This window comes from Podarcis pityusensis (genome assembly GCF_964106645.2).
Source record: "Podarcis pityusensis genome assembly, chromosome: 11".
Lineage (NCBI taxonomy): Eukaryota > Metazoa > Chordata > Lepidosauria > Squamata > Lacertidae > Podarcis > Podarcis pityusensis.
Genome location: NC_138036.1, coordinates 37,897,930 through 37,914,604, shown reverse-complemented (window position 1 = coordinate 37,914,604; position 16,675 = coordinate 37,897,930).

Here is a 16,675-nt window from a genome sequence, read left to right as displayed (position 1 = left end):
CATACAGAAAAGTGCCTCATGGTCAGGGCAGATTTATATGGGGAAATGTGGTCTTTTAGGCATAGTGGTCTTAAAATTGTATATTGCATTGCAATATATTAAATAAATACATCCTCTGATGGAACCACTTTGGCAGAAGATGCGGTGCTGACCACATGCTCACTGAGCTGAGATACCGTTGTTTAACAACCTGCTTCCTGCTCCCCCAAATAACACCTTAATTATTGAAGGTACAGCTCAGAAAACCGTAAGCATCATTAACATCCCATTCTCCCTTGAGTACATTTGGAATGACCATCTTTCCGTAGTCCATAAGATGGTGTGTATGGCACACGCGTCCGAGTGACATCAGAAGATCAGATCAAATAAGAGCAAAAACCTGTACTCCATTGTCAAGATGCGTGATTATCTTCCAGAAATAGGACAGCCATATCTGTTGTCTCTGATAAATCACTTGCAGGCCCAGTGGTGTTTGTAAAAAAAAAAAAAAGGTTGTCGTGTATAGGTCACCAGACTTGAATCTCCCTGACCGAAAACTCACTGCAGCAGGAATCAGCAAAGCAGCAGCTTTGATTTTAAAAATCCTGAAGGCAACTTTGGTTGTTCCTCTCTTCCTTCTCCCTCCCCTCTCATAAGCGTAAAAGCTATCCTGTGCATGAAATAATGATGAGGAAGAGTTCAAAGCAATCCCAGGAAGCTTGCCTGTGAGGCTGTTTTGTCATGCTGTTCCAGCATCTTCCCCATTCCCCTTCCTGTATCATGTCATGAATGAGGGTTCTTTCTTTCTTTCTTTCTTTCTTTCTTTCTTTCTTTCTTTCTTTCTTTCCCTGGCTTGGGAAATGAGAGAACTCTAGTAAGGAGAAAACCGCTCTTCCTTTTCTCTCAAGGAAGATTAGGCAGCATGTCTAAGTACTTAGCTTGTTAGGATTAAAATAAACACAGTAATGAAATAAACACATTGTAATTCAGTCCAGAATTGGCCCCTTCAGTTCATCATCAACACAAGGGACCTTGGCTTTGGCAGCCGTTCCTTGCCTGATTTTTGTCTGATTTCCAGCCCTTTCTGACACTTAGAAGAATGATCCCCTCTGGGGTTTCCTTTGGGTTTTAAGCAACTGGAAACATTGCAGAAGATGCAATGAAAGCTGCCCATCTTCTTTGGCTAAGCTTCAAAGTTAGAGGCAGGAGAGGGGCGGGGGAATCCACAATGACATTAGCATTGGTATAATAAACAGGCTTCTTTGAGCTGTTCTGTACACAGTGGACTGTTGAGAGCAAGCAGAAAGATTTCTCCAGCTGCTGGGTGCTGTTGATCCAACATCCTGATGTACAGAATTGAAGGGTGAGTCGTTTTGGAAGAAAGATAACTTTGTTTTCCATAAAAGCAGCAAGAAACCCTTAAAGAATAACAAACTTGATGGACTAGGCTGAAATAGCAAAGCTGACTGGAAAACTCAGGAACCAAGAGGACAAAAACTTTAGAGAAGAATGGGAAATTTTTTATAATTTATCTAGGAGACCGCTGCAAGCACATGAAAACATTAGCAGGCTTTGAAACCCACTTGTAATGTAACAAATACTATGGATAAGATGTATTGATTTAAAATATAGAATATGGAATAATATGCAGTTGTAAATGTTGACAATAGGACCCATGGAGGGGATGGGGGGGGGGAGAGTCTCGAGATTCAGAGTAATCTCTATATATGGATATGCATTCGGAATGTTATAAATTTATATTTGTAAAATCAAATAAAAATGATTTCAAAAGAGAAAGAACAACAAATGTATTATGAGATAAAGTTTTCCACATCACAATTCTAGTCCTTGTGCCATAATAAATTTGTTAGTCTTTAAGAGGGTCACAGGGACGCGGGTGGCGCTGTGGGTTAAACCACAGAGCCTAGGACTTGCCAATCAGAAGGTCAGCGGTTTGAATCCCCGCAACGGGGTGAGCTCCTGTTGCTCGGTCCCTGCTCCTGCCAACTTAGCAGTTTGAAACCACGAAGTGCAAGTAGATAAATAGGCACCGCTCTGGCAGAAGGTAAACGGCATTTCAGTGCGCTGCTCTGGTTCGCCAGAAGCGGCTTAGTCATGCTGGCCACATGACCCGGAAGCTGTATGCCGGCTCCCTCAGCCAATAAAGCGAGATGAGCGCCGAAACATCAGAGTCGGTCACGAATGGACCTAATGGTCGGGGGTCCCCTTTACCCTTTACCTAAGAGGGTCACAAGATTCTTGATCAACTTTGCAGCAAGAGATTAATGAGGCTACACCTCCCGAATTGGTATTTGGTACACATCCATCCCCCAACCAATCCCTCTGTGCCTGCTTCTAGTCATCATCATTTTATTATGAAGCTACACCAGGCCTGGAGGCAACACCCAACATCCTTAGGCATTTCTCAGGGTACTAGGTATCTGGCAGGATCTACTGCTGCTGGTCGGCTACCCAGTTGCAGATGCACCCATTTTGGGTTCAGCCCTCATTATGGGACAGAATCGGAACCTGGTCACTGTGTTGGATGCCCTTTACCAACAAGAGGGAAAGGGGAAGTGTGAGGTTGTTACTCTTATTTGATTTCTCTGTGGTGATTTCTTTGATCATGGTATCCTTCAGGACTGGTTTGTGAGGCAGGAGCTGGGGGCGCACAGTATTGGGGGCTGGCTTTAGACTGTAGCACTGGGGGATTGTACTTCACCTGCTATGCTGTGATGTGCCGCAGGGTGCCAATTTGTTCCCAGTGCAATTTAACATCTATAGCAAAGGTTTTTAACCTTTTGGAGTCCATGGCTCCCTTGACCAATTACAGTGGTACCTCGGGTTAAGTACTTAATTCGTTCCGGAGGTCCGTTCTTAACCTGAAACTGTTCTTAACCTGAAGCAGCACTTTAGCTAATGGGGCCTCCCACTGCCGCCGTGCCACCGGAGCACGATTTCTGTTCTCATCCTGAAGCAAAGTTCTTAACCCGAGGTACTGTTTCTGGGTTAGCGGAGTCTGTAACCTGAAGCATATGTAATCTGAAGCGTATGTAACCCGAGGTACCACTGTACATTCTTTCTGCAGCTCCCCTGTGGGGCAACACGTTCCGTGTCTCAGGAGCTCAATTATGTCGCCCCTTGGTTGCTGAGCTGTCAGCCCCGGACCCCAGACTTCTGCCCAAGCAAAAGTGAGAGGTGGTTGTGAAGCCAGTGTAAAGTTCCTTCTGCTATTGTTGCTGCTAATTGCTGATAAACTTTTCCAGGTGCCCACAGATGCCAGAGACCCCTTCACACCCCCAGGACCCAGCCTGGGTCTCCATAAAATGAACATCCCTGCTCACTTCAAATATCTCCTTTAAGCACATGGAACGAGCTGCTTACTCTCATGTATCTTGACGAGGGGTGGGCAAGGTTTACCTTGCCTGGGCCGGTTCACTCTGGCGGAGATCCCTCCATGGGCCAGCGCCCGTGCAGACATGATTTCCGGCGCCGCAGAAGCGGGTCCCCACGCCACGCTGTGCCGTTTTAGCGCAGAGCGCAGGGACTAGCCAAATGGGCGGCTCGGTTCGGAGGTGGCTCATGGGCCAGTTAAACAACCCCTGTGGGCGCTTGTGGCCCATGGGCCTTAGGTTGCCTACCCCTGATCTTGACTAGTGGTTAAGAGCGGTAGACTCGTAATCTGGTGAACTGGGTTCAATTCCCCGCTCCTCCACATGCAGCTGCTGGGTGACCTTGGGCTAGTCACACTTCTCTGAAGTCTCTCAGCCCCACTCACCTCACAGAGTGTTTGTTGTGGGGAAGGAAGGGAAAGGAGATTGTTAGCCGCTTTGAGACTCCTTTGGGTAGTGATAAAGCGGGATATCAAATCCAAACTCCTCTTCTTCTTCTTCTTCTTCTTCTTCTTCTTCTTCTTCTTCATGGAATCCACGGTGCTGAAGATGTTTGACTTTGGCCTATGCTTCATGAAAAGGGTGAGGGATCTTTTTCGGCCCCAAAGCTACATTCCCTTGATGCCTGCCTTCCATGGACTCCATTCCAGTGGTAGGTGGAGTCAGAAGGAAAAGTGTGAGGAGGCAACTCTGACCTTGGCAGGTTACATTTCAACCTGGGTTCCACATAGATACCTCTCCCCTCCATTGAGGAAACATAAGTTTTATCCCAGATCATGTTCCAGCCAGGCAAAAGCACCCAAAGGTGTGGAGCAGGTTCATGAAGCAGGGTGCTCTGGGGAGAGAGGGTGTGCTACCCAAGGAGAGTCACAGGGGCCATAGAGAGAGACCTGAGGGCCACATTGGGCTCCTGGGCCGAAGGTTCCCCATCCATGCCTTATTAAATGAAATACATCAGGGCATGGCAACAGTGATTATTTCTACTGAGGAATGAAATAATTTTGCTTTTCTTGGTGAGAGCACCATCCTTGTATTGCAAGCTCCTTGATGACAATTGACCTGGAAATATGAAAAGTAAAGGCAAAAGGTAAAGGACCCCTGGACGGTTAAAGTCCAGTCAAAGGTGACTATGGGGTTGCGGCGCTCATCTTGCTTTCAGGCTGAACCGGCGTTTGTCCACAGGCAGCTTTCTGGGTCATGTGGCCAGCATGACTAAACCACTTCTGGTGCACCGGAACACCTTGACGGAAACCAGAGCACACGGAAATGCCATTTACCTTCCCGCCATAGCGGTACCTACTTATCTACTTGCACTGATGTGCTTTCGAACTGCTAGGTTGGCAGGAGCTGGGACAGAGCAATGGGAGCTCACCCCGTCGCAGGGATTCGAACCACCAACCTTCCAAGAGGCTCAGTGGTTTAGACCACAGCGCCACCCGCATCTCTTGGAAAGATGAAGCACATGTTGCATAACTTCTGTCCAGGATCATCCATGTTTACTTTCTCTTTCTTCTCCAAATTATACTGCATACATTTGTTATGCTGGAGACACCTGGGAAGATTGATAGTGTGCTCAGAAAGACAGTTTCCACCCCCCTCCAGTTTGCGAATGTCAGATAAGCAATGAATATTAATACTTTTTTCATGCAACAATGTTAGCATTTCATTAATTTCAACTCAAATAGTCCATTATATCATTTGATAGGGAAGAGATCTCTCGTGGGTCATCTATCCTATCCCCCTATGGCAGAATAATTTGATTGCTATTGAACTTTTTAAATTGATGGGTGTCAGGAGTAACCTTGAAAATGTATGAACTGATAGCAGTTGTGCAGCTGCTCCTGGCAACTCTTTGCTGCGTTGCCAAACAATTCCTAATTGCCCTCCCACTAGAATTTTCCATCTTAATTACATCCCTAGAAATTCTCTTTTTGTTGCCACTGCCTCACACAAGTAATTGATCTCTGATTGATCTTTATTTATTTATTTGTCTTAATTTAAATCTCTAATGCCTTGATAAGATTTTCAAATGGATTCATAAGCAATTAAGGTGAGAAAGCCTTAATTGTGGCCTTGCGGATAAGATCATGAGCTATGAGCTAATAAGTCCTGGTTTCAAATCTCCGTCCATCAACTAGTTTGCTGGGAAAGCAATATGAGGGGGCTTAGGCAAGCTGACCCGGACCAGTCTGTATTATAAATTGCAAGAAAAAACAGAATTATAGAAACCTAGAATTATACAGTTGGAAGGGACCACAAAGGCCATCAAGTCCAACCCCCCTGTGATGCAGGAATCTTTTGCCAAATGTGGGGCTCAAAACCATGGCCCTGAGATTAAGAGTCTCATGCCCTACTGACCTTTACTTATCAATGCTGATTTGGCGTTCATAAATTGGAGAAAAGGGGAATAATTCAGTCAGTGTAGTACAGTGGGTGGAGTAGACAAGGGTGGAATCTAAACACACGCAATAAAAGAAAACCCAAACCCCACTGTGAAAATGCTATTTTTAAAAAACGTTTTGAAAAATACATTGAATTTGCCATAGCTCACTGTCGCCATCTAGTGTCACATTTGTGTTTTGCACTTTACAACATATTTAAAATGTTTAATTTGCCGCTATATAGTTGAATGCTAGTTCTGAGTTCTGCACATGGCCATGAACCTCACTGGTCGACCACCAGTTCTCGACCTAATCTACCTCACATGGATTCTAAGAGTTTGTGTATGGTGGTTGTGAGGCTCATGAATGTTGCAGATATTAATATTTGCACAGCGACTGGAAGCCTAAGAACTTACTCCCATCAAAGATACATCCAAAAAAGCCATACAATGTGTTGTGCTGGCCAACACAGGCTCAGCATCTCAGAAAATATGAAATAATCCAAACAGACCTAGAAGCAGAGGTCAGTCTCTCTCCACAGCCTGCATTCCTGCCTCCTTAGGCTGTTTATTCTCCCTTCAGGAGAGCTATATTTACATCCTCACTCCATGGAGTTTGAGAGAGGGGGCAGGGAAACAGCCACCACCCTTCCAAGATGGTGAATTTGCAACTCCATACCTTCATCACATGATCAAAGGTTCCTTCTCAGCACAGAGTAGAAAACTATCAACAGTTATTCATTAACCCATTAAGGAGCTCAGAGTCCTTTAGAAAACAACACTGGAAAATGCTAGCAACCCATCAGCAATTTTCTATTTTAAACCTTCATTAATACACATACATTTTTCATTTCTGTGTGAATTAAATCGCTTATACAGTGGTACCTCGGGTTACATACACTTCAGGTTACATACGCTTCAGGTTACATATGCTTCAGGTTACAGACTCCACTAACCCAGAAATATTACCTTGGATTAAGAACTTTGCTTCAGGATGTGAACAGAAATTGCACAGCGGCGGCAGTGGGAGGTCCCATTAGCTAAAGTGGTGCTTCAGGTTAAGAACAGTTTCAGGTTAAGAACGGACCTCCGGAATGAATTAAGTACTTAACCTGAGGTACCCCCGTACTTAACAATGAATACCACCTTGAACTCTTTGGGGGAACAGAAGGCAAGATATAAATGTAAAAAATAACTAAAATCTGTTGCATCAGCTGTGAAAGTGATGCAGTTTCCTGCTGGAAAAGCAGCCCATAAACTAAGCAATTAATTAAGTACATTTATGAAGGAAAGGAAGGATGACCTCACGAAGGTGAGGGTGCCGACGGCCTTGTGTCACCGATACAAGGGATGATGCAGAATATGTTCTTTCCGGGGCCCTGTAGGTTCAGGCTGGCATCAAATAACTGGAGCTAGCGCAGAATCACTGGGGAACTGCTTCAGGGCCACCCCACCCCCCAAATTCTTCACAAAGCGGTAATGAAACATGAAAACGTTCATGAAACTCAGTCGTTTGGAAAATACAGAACGATCTGAAATAACAATAAGTAAAGACAATGCTATCTAATTTGCTCATAAAGTCCATAAAACTTGAATGATCCTTCCCTTAAAAAAACGACAACAACCCGAAAGCTTCTTCTCATGATTCTTTTATGGAGAGAAGACAGCAGTTCAAATAACATTCATATTGCACAGATAAAACGGTGGGTGACCTTGAAACTGCACTTAGAAAATGATAGCTGGGTTACCTGAGGTTAAACTTCAATGACATCAGCAGAGTTTTGTGAAGGGTGAAGATTAATTTTTGCAGTGTGTATAATAATACCAGGAGCAGAAGCCAAATGTCTAATTTTCTGCTTCCCCCACTCCCTTGTATTAATGTGATGCATTCTGGGGTTGTTGTTCTTTTGTTTTTGAACAAAGGCCTTGAGTTGGATTTACTAGAACATATATTTTGATTTATTTCCAAGAGCATTATTTTCATGCAGCTGTTACATGTTACATTTTAAGGTTCGTATCAATATTCAGCTGCGGAGCTGGTTTGCCGTCTGATTTATTTCTCAGCTAATGGTAGGATTTTAATGAAAATGGGACACTTTGGCAATTTAGAATATTCCTGTACTCTGGTTGGTGATTGCTCTCCCCTACCTTCCTTTGCAGCTGTCTGGATTCAAAAGCAATTGAGGTTCAGGGAATCTGCAGCAGGTTGATTTAAATGCAGAAAGCTCCTCCAACTTCATATTAACAACTTTAGTTAGAAAGTGATACGTGTCTTTGGGGTTTGCCTGTGGCAGAATAATCTCAGGCTGAGTGAGGGACTACAAGATTTAAAATGCAAGAGCTTTTCATAATTGCAAAGGCCAGGAACGGGTAAGTCTCTGAAATTGAATTTCTTACTCTAGCTCAGAACTGTTTTTATCACTAAACTCATAATTGTGATTATTAACTTGCAACTCACTCCTGCTCCAGCGATTTAGGAAGAATCAATAATGAAATTGTGGCGTACAAGGGAGCTGGTTTGTTGAGATTATGATAAACTGACCAAGTTAAGTAGGCTCCTTCTGGAACATTGCAGATTATTTATATGTGTCCAGCACAACTGTAAGATATCAACACAGGAAACTGCCTATCTATTTCTGCATTGCCCTTATGCTGACAGGCAGCAGTTCTTTAGAGTTTCTGACAGAGGCTGTTGCCAGGAATTAAACCTAGGACGCAATGCATGTGCTCTACCACTAATCTATGGCACTTTCCCAGTGTAGGAAGTTGCCTCAAAAATCATTAATAGGGTCAGTGGCATAGCGTGGGGGGTGCAGGGGGGGGCGGCCGCACTGGGCGCAACATCTGGGGGGGCGCGCTCGCACTCGCAGCTCTCTGCCCCTACCTGGCTCACTCACTCTCTCTCACTGCAGTGCTGGCTGTGCGAATCCGATCCGAGCCGCTGGGTCGCCGCCCACTGTGGAGGGCGTGGGTGCCAGGCGTGCGGTGCGGAGAGAGAGCGAGGGACTATCTGGGGGAGGGACAGTGCAGCGGCCACCCAGCGCAGCGCTGAGCGCGGGAGAGAACCACACCAGACCAGACCAGGCAGCAGCAAGAAGAAGCTGGCAGCGGCGGCAGGTTAGGGGTTAGGGGGCGCAAATTACTTGCCTTGCCCCGGGTTAGGGGGCGCAAATTACTTGCCTTGCCCCGGGTTAGGGGGCACAAATTACTTGCCTTGCTCCGGGTGCTGACAACCCACGCTACGCCGCTGAATAGGGTTGCCATATATCTAGAAGTAAAATTCAGGACACAAAAGTTGTTGAGCTTTCTTTAGGAAATGAAACTCAAAGTTGTTGAGCTTTTCCCAGACATTTTGCCAATTTCCCAAAAATCCATACGTATGGCAACCCTACTCATTAAGGGAACATTTCCAGGTGCAGCATAAAGTGGTTCTGCTGCCATAAAGGTTTCAGCAAGAAAACAGAGGAGGAGCAAGAGAGGGATCCGGTTAGGAAAGAAAAAGCAAGGGCCTGGAGGAGTTGCTACAATTTTGCATAGGGGAACAGCAATTTTGCATTAATGTTTACCATTAAACGCTGGAGCAGGTGCTGCTTAAATGGGACAATTTGCTGGAATCCTATACACATTTTCTTGGGAGTAAGTCCCATTGAATCAACATAATAGGCAAACAGAGGACTGCACTGTGAATGGTAGGAAATTGCTACAAGTGGAGTATCGGGGGAATCAACCCATAATCTGTAAGAGTGGCCATTAAGGCAGTTCTCTGTGCATCCAGACCATAACCTAAAATGGTATTGCAATGTGCAGATGCTATCCCTCTAAGGGCAACCCACTTGTTGAGACTTTGAGTATGTGCAGCTTTTGGAGTAGACAATTAGTGTGTTGGCTACAAGTCAAGTTAAACAGAGTACAGTCATACCTCGGGTTACAGCCGCTTCAGGTTGTGTTTCTTCGGGTTACGGACTGCTGAAACCCGGAAGTACCGGAACGGGTTACTTCCAGGTTTTGGTGGTTGCACATGCGCAGAAGCGCAGAAGCGCACAGACACTGGTTGCGAACGTGCATCCCACACGGATCACGTTCGCAACCCGAGCGTCCACTGTACGTGAGAAATTCTGCTTGGAGACAGGAAGCCTAGCAACAGGTGGTGATTGGCTAGTTCTCCCTTATAAGCAGTATGACACAGCAGTTTGTTGTTGGAGTGTTGAGTTTGGAATAGGAGTTTGAATCTCGTCTGTGTATATATAGTGACTTGTACAAAGCTGTGCTTTATTCTGCTGTATATAATAAAACTAAATAAAAATCAAGTTACTAGTCAGCAAGTTCTGTTCCTGGTCGTCGTCCTGGAATTCACTGATTTGGCAGCTGGTAGCAAGAGTTATGGTTAAGTTCCATCAACAACTTAAATGTGTTTTGAATCGGCCCATTATGTTACATTTACAAGAAAATAGTAAAAATGCACTATTCCAAATGCTATAGTGGTATCTCTACAGTCATAGCTACAGGATATAGCACACTTAATTTTGAAGGTTTGGATAGTATCCAATCTACTGATTATACTTGCTGTTTTAAAATACACATATCAGTGACACACAAACTAAGCCTTGTCATCAATATATGCTGAATCATTTTGGTGAATGCCGTTGGCCGCTTCTTAATACAAAGAAGTAACTTTGCAGCTCCTGCTTAATGAATAACGAGTGGTCATGCAAACTGAATGCTGATAAGAAGTGCTAAATCAAGCTGAAAGAGAGATTTTTATCAGTCATATCTATGAAGATAAAATGCCTTATAGGCCAGACTGACAGGTATGAGATTTAGGCATAAACTGAGTTGCCGTTAACTATGCCTGCTGATAATATGGCTCTGTGGGAGCTATCTACTATTGACAGTGAGTTCCTCATCACAAGTAATCTGTCATTAACACATGCAATTTTCAGGTTTCCGTAACATAGTTGTGGAGATCAGATGTTTGATCCAGAGTCACTTGTGCACAGCATTCTAAACTGTGTCACATTTTCTGATATGCACACCCTTCTGATAATAGTCCCAACCCAATCTTCAATGTTCTCAGAGATGTGTGTTGTTGTTGTTTTAAAAAATCAACTGAGTGTATTTTAAATTTTATAAAACTTTAACTCATTCTGAGCCCTTGGGACAGTGTGGAAGACAGAGCAAGCAAGCTACAGTGCAGTCCTATGCATGCCAGAAGTCAACCCCACAGAATTCAAGTACAGTGATACCTTGGTTCTCAAATGTAATCCGTTCCAGAAGACCGTTTGACTCCCGAAACGTTTGAAAACCGAGGCGCAAAGGACTGGCTGCAAGTTCAATTGAAAAAATTGAAAAACACGCAGCGGAAGCTGTTCGACTTCCAAGGCACGTTTGAAAACGGAAGCAATTACTTCTGGGTTTTCGGTGTTCGAAAACCAAAATGTTAAGCTTCTGAGATGCTCAAAAACCCAGGTTCCACTGTATGTAGTAAGCCTACTTAGGCTGCAGTCCTTAATACTCATGCAGTACGACCGTAACCATGTTTACCTAGAAGTCCCAAGGGCTTATTTCCAGGTAAGTGGGGTTAGGTGGCGAAAGCAGTGGGGCTGAGGCAGCCATTTCATCCCACCTCATGGGTGGGCCAGCTCTGCTTCTGAATACCAGTTCTGAAAACCATAGGGTTTTCCCTCAGGCATCTGGTTGGCCACTGTGAGAAGAGGATGCTGGACTAGATGGGCCTCATCCAGCAGCCTCTTCTTATATTCTTAGTTCTTTTGGCACCATCTGTGAAAGAAAATAATTGCAGCGTGAGCTGTCCCTTTTGAATGGTTAGTCCTCATATACGTTTATAAACCAATAATAATAATAATAATAATAATTCATTTATACCCACCCATCTGGCTGGGTTTCCCCAGCCACTCTGGGTGGCTTCCAACAAAATACAATAACCTATTAAACATTAAAAGCTTCCCTAAGCAGGGCTGCCTTCAGATGTCTTCTAAACGTTTGGTAGTTATTTTTCTCTTTGACATCTGGCAGGAGGGCGTTCCACAGGGCGGGTGCCACTACCAAGAAGGCCCTCTGCCTGGTTCCCTGTAACTTGGCTTCTCGCAGCGAGGGAACCGCCAGAAGGCCCTCAGCGCTGGATCTCAGTGTTCGGGCTGAACGATGGAGGTGGAGACGCTCCTTTGGGTATACTGAACCGAGGCCGTTTAGGGCTTTAAAGGTCAGCACCAACACTTTGAATTGTGCACAGAAACATACTGGGAGCCAGTTTAGGTCTTTCAAGACTGGTGTTATATGGTGTCGGCGGCCGTTCCCAGTCACCAGTCTAGCTGCCGCATTCTGGATTAGTTGTAGTTTCCGGGTTACCTTCAAAAGTAGCCCCATATACAGCGCATTGCAGTAGTCAAAGCGAGAGATAATTAGAGCATGCACCACTCTGGCGAGACAGTCTGTGGGCAGGTAGGGTCTCAGCCTGCGTATCAGATGGAGCTGATAAATAGCTGCCCTGGACACAGAATTGACCTGTGCCTCCATGGACAGCTGTGAGTCCAGAATGACTCCCAGGCTGCACACCTGGTCCTTCAGTGGCACAGTTACCCCATTCAGGACCAGGGAGTCCTCCACACCCGCCTGCCTCCTGTCCCCCCAAAACAGTACTTCTGTCTTGTCAGGATTCAACCTCAATCTGTTAGCCCCCATCCATCCTCCAACCGCCTCCAGACATTCACACAGGACCTTCATCATTTCTTCGGCGGCAATGATCTGACTTTCAAAAGGCCTCCTTGTGCATTTTGACCTACTGGAACTGCTGTGATATTGCTGACATTTCTTCTTAGTTCATAAAGGAGGTTCATAAAAGCCGATTTATTAATAAAAATGTTTGTTTGGGAATAATAGCCTAGGAACTCTATAATTTCCCCCCTTTTCTCTTTTAATGAGCATTGCTTAGCAGCCTGGCATCGAGAAATAATCAAAGACAAAGTGCCTGCTCAGGCTCAGGTATATATGCGCATTAGTGCGCAGCTCAGTGGGTGGTTGCGAGAGAAGGAGCAATTAATAATGCATAGTGTTCAGCATAATCTAAAGCTTTGTATGTTTGTGTGTGGAGAATGCATAACTATAAAGATCTATGTGTGTGTGAGAGAGAGAGTGTGTGTATGTGAGAGGTCTCTCTATCTCTCACTCACACAAATACAAAGGTTTTGTGTGAGAGAGATGGAGAGAGAAAGGTATGCGTGTATAACATGCGCACACAAACACTTTTAAGTCTCTCTCTTTCTCTCTCTCGCTTACAGACAGGTACAGTGCCAGATTACGTATAAGCTAAACAAGCTATAGTTTAGGGCCCCACAAAAATTTAAAGGAAAAAAAACTGGATGTACATTTTCAAAAATATGAGATAAAAATAAAATAAAATAAAATAAAGCCTACATACAGCAACAGTGTTTTGTGTTGTGTAGGCTCCTATGATGTAAGTAATGGGCCCTGCCTGCTAGCCGCTCCCTAAAACATCACTGGTTTGCTTATTTCTATGAGTGCCTATAGGGTGCCTACATTCTGCATGTGCAAATGGCTTTAGATACCTATTAGGTCCATAAATTACCATATAGCATATATTCAACACAAAAACAGCGACAATTTGTTGTTGACAAAGGACAGCTGGACATATAAAGGGCCCCATTACCTTTAGTAGATTAGGACCTCATCAAACCTAAATCCGGCCCTGAACAGGTATGCAGTGCTTCCCGCCTCAAAAAAACACATTTAGGGGTACTCTCATTTTCCTACTCATATTGAAATACTGCCCCTCAATGAGGCCAAACTTAGATTCACAAAATGTTTAGGGGTATGCGTACCCCTGTGTACCCCCGAAAGAAAGCACTGCAGGTATTTATTCTCCACATACAAACATAACAAGCTTGTGAGCATAAGAAGCTTGTGTTTGTGAGTGAGAGATGTGGGGAGAGATCTGTCTGTCTGTCCGTCTGTTTCTCTCACCAATACCACCATTGGTAATAGTAAATTAAGCTCTGAAATATAGCAGAAATTCTGAGGCACCGGGTGCAGAAGAGAATGAAGCACTTGTCAGATTCAGAACACCATGATTATTGGAAAAATCCAAGCACTTTATCAGCCACCAGCTGTTCTTAGAACAAAGGACAATATAATAAAAGGGAGAGGAATATAACAGAACAGAACTGTCTCTTCCACAACCTGACATGTCAGATCAGTTCAGGATTTTTATTTCTTTTTTAAAAAAATTCTCTCCAGGTAAAAATTATCTTTTGGGGAAGGGGATAAAGCTCTGACAATTAGGAACTACTGCCTACACCCTGCCAAGTGGGGAACAGACGTCGCCACAGCCATCCTGCTTTTTTCTCTTTTTTAAAAAGTGAATTGGGAAACTGCCAGCAAACTCCCTCCTGTCACATGAGGGTCAACCCATTCCTCCTCAAATTCTGTTTTTGCAAACTTTGGATCAAATTGCTAGAGCCTCTGGGTGATGAGATACTGTAGTGTCCTGAAACAACTAGCCAACTTCCAGGTTTCCAAAGGAAAAAGGGTTTATTTTAAGATGGTAATGGCTCAGAATGGGGATGGGGAGCTTATCAGAAGAGTTCAATATAAAATAAATAACATTAAATAATAAAACATATAATTTCAGCATAATGTATATTTTGCATAATTTGCAAATCTTTATTCTTCCCCTGTCACCTTTTTTTCCCCCCCGGCAACCTACAAGGATTCCCTTTTCTCATGGAGAAAATTTTCATCTATACAATAGTTTTTTTGAGATGTGGTAATCAGAACTGCTGTATTCCAATTGTGGCCCCACCATGTATTTGTTTTCCTAATAATTCCTAGCATTCAATATTTCCATTGAATGACCTGCACAGCTTCAAGGTCTCTTCTCAGGGGATGGGGGAATCTGTCAGTGTTATTTTCTCCCAGTTTTTCATTTTTCCAGTCTTCGGTTCTTCATATTTCCACATCAGTTCACCATTTTTTTAAAAAAAAGTCCTCATGAAAACCAATCAGCATTTTTGTGTGAATTTCACCTAATATACACATGCTTGTATGCAATTTTCTTTAATATACACATTTTTGCAAATTAATTTCCCCTGATGGAATGCATTTAATGTTACTTTCTCTATTGGATGGTGCCTCATAAGCCTCCTTCTGGCAATTCCTGCAGTCATCTGGCTTTACCCCCATGAGGCGCACTCCATTGTCTTTCGAGAGACAGATGGATGCCAACGGCTATGCATTTTAATGCACAATTTACCTGATTATATGCATTTTTGTACACATTCCTTGGATGGAGAACTGCATTGCAAAATTCAGTTTCATTTTTTTTTTTTAAATAATATTTATTAAGATTTTCAAAAAAAAAGAACATACAGAAAGCAAGAATTAAAATACGTTCATAGCCTTATTTTCATATATTCACTTTCTGGGACTCCCCCCTTCCCCCACCCCTACCGTATTCCTTTTTCATATTGTTGGCTCCACAAGCTCTCAGTTCTAATTAAAAACTTAATTTGTTTAAACCATTATTCGAATTTAAAATTTCTGCACTCCACATCAATACCCTTAAGAAAACACAAAAAATTTCTTTCCCAGGGCCCACCCCATTTTCATTCCACAATTTCCCTTTTTTTAATAATAAAAACACCCCACATAATAAAAATATCAGAAATAAGAAATAAAGAGTATAATAGATGAGACAAAGCCAGTTCAAAAAAAAAGAAGTTAACAAGCCTTTGGATTGTAGTTCTCCCCCCCTGTCCCCGGTTTAATTTCCCCCTGACCACCAAACCATGTTATCCGCCTGGGATTCTTACAATCCATAAATCACCTATTTCCCCCAACTCCTTGCTGGTTGTTTCTTTTTTTTTTTTTTTTCCCCTTTCATAATCATTTTTAAAACACTTAACTTCAGATCTTTAATAAAACTCCCCCCATTGTTCTTTCCAAATTGTAGTCCAGTTTCCTCTTGTTCTGCTGCTGAAACGTTCTAATTCAGAAGCTTAGTAAGTCTGCAGGGATTATTGTTATTCAGGAACAAAAACTTGCGTTCAGTCCCTTCCTTTCTTCAATAGAAAATTCTATTGTCTCCTTTAGCTGAACACCCTGTAGACAAAATATTATTTCCGTTTCGCAGCTTTCCCAAAAAATAACCAGTCCTGTAAAATTCCAATGGTGTTTTTTTCACTTACGACCATCTTTGTAATGTCCCGAAACTCCTCTAGGGGGATTGTTGTAACTTTGTCTTCTCTAGTCCAAAAGTCCGATTGTTATCCATGTTTTCGCCATTTTGTATCCAAGTTTTAACAAGTTGTAGCAAATTGTAACAAATTTAGCCAGCAAAGTTCTCATAATAAAATCCTCTCTGCTTTCCGACTTTGACAGCTACTTTGACAGCTGTCAAAATCTCCGACTCTTTTTACCAGGCTCTCTCTTCAATCACCCCGGTTCCCAGGGGGGGGGGTTACGTTTCTTCTCCCTCAGTTCATCCTCCAGCACAGTTCTTATAATTCCCCATCGTGGAATTCTTAGTTTTTATCAGCAATACAAATCTTTTTGGACCTTGGTTGCCCCGTCCTTGTCTTGAAAGGTTTACAATAGGGGGGGGACTGACTTCCTTTTTGGATCCCCCCCCGCTCGTATCCAATTCAAAAAGAAATTCTTTTTTTCCTCCTTTTAAACCCAGTTTCCAGATTACTCACGGGTTGTTGTCTAAAAGTCCGAATTTTCAATAGAAGAAGTCAGCGCTCTCCGCCGGATGGCATGCGGCTGCGCTCGGCAGGGATAGCAGAGGACTCAAAGCACCACGCTTCTCCCCGGCACCCGATCCGTAGCCTTTAAAAAGGCTCCTTCACGAGTCGGGAGGGCGCTAGCGGTGCCAGCCGAGTCTCCATGT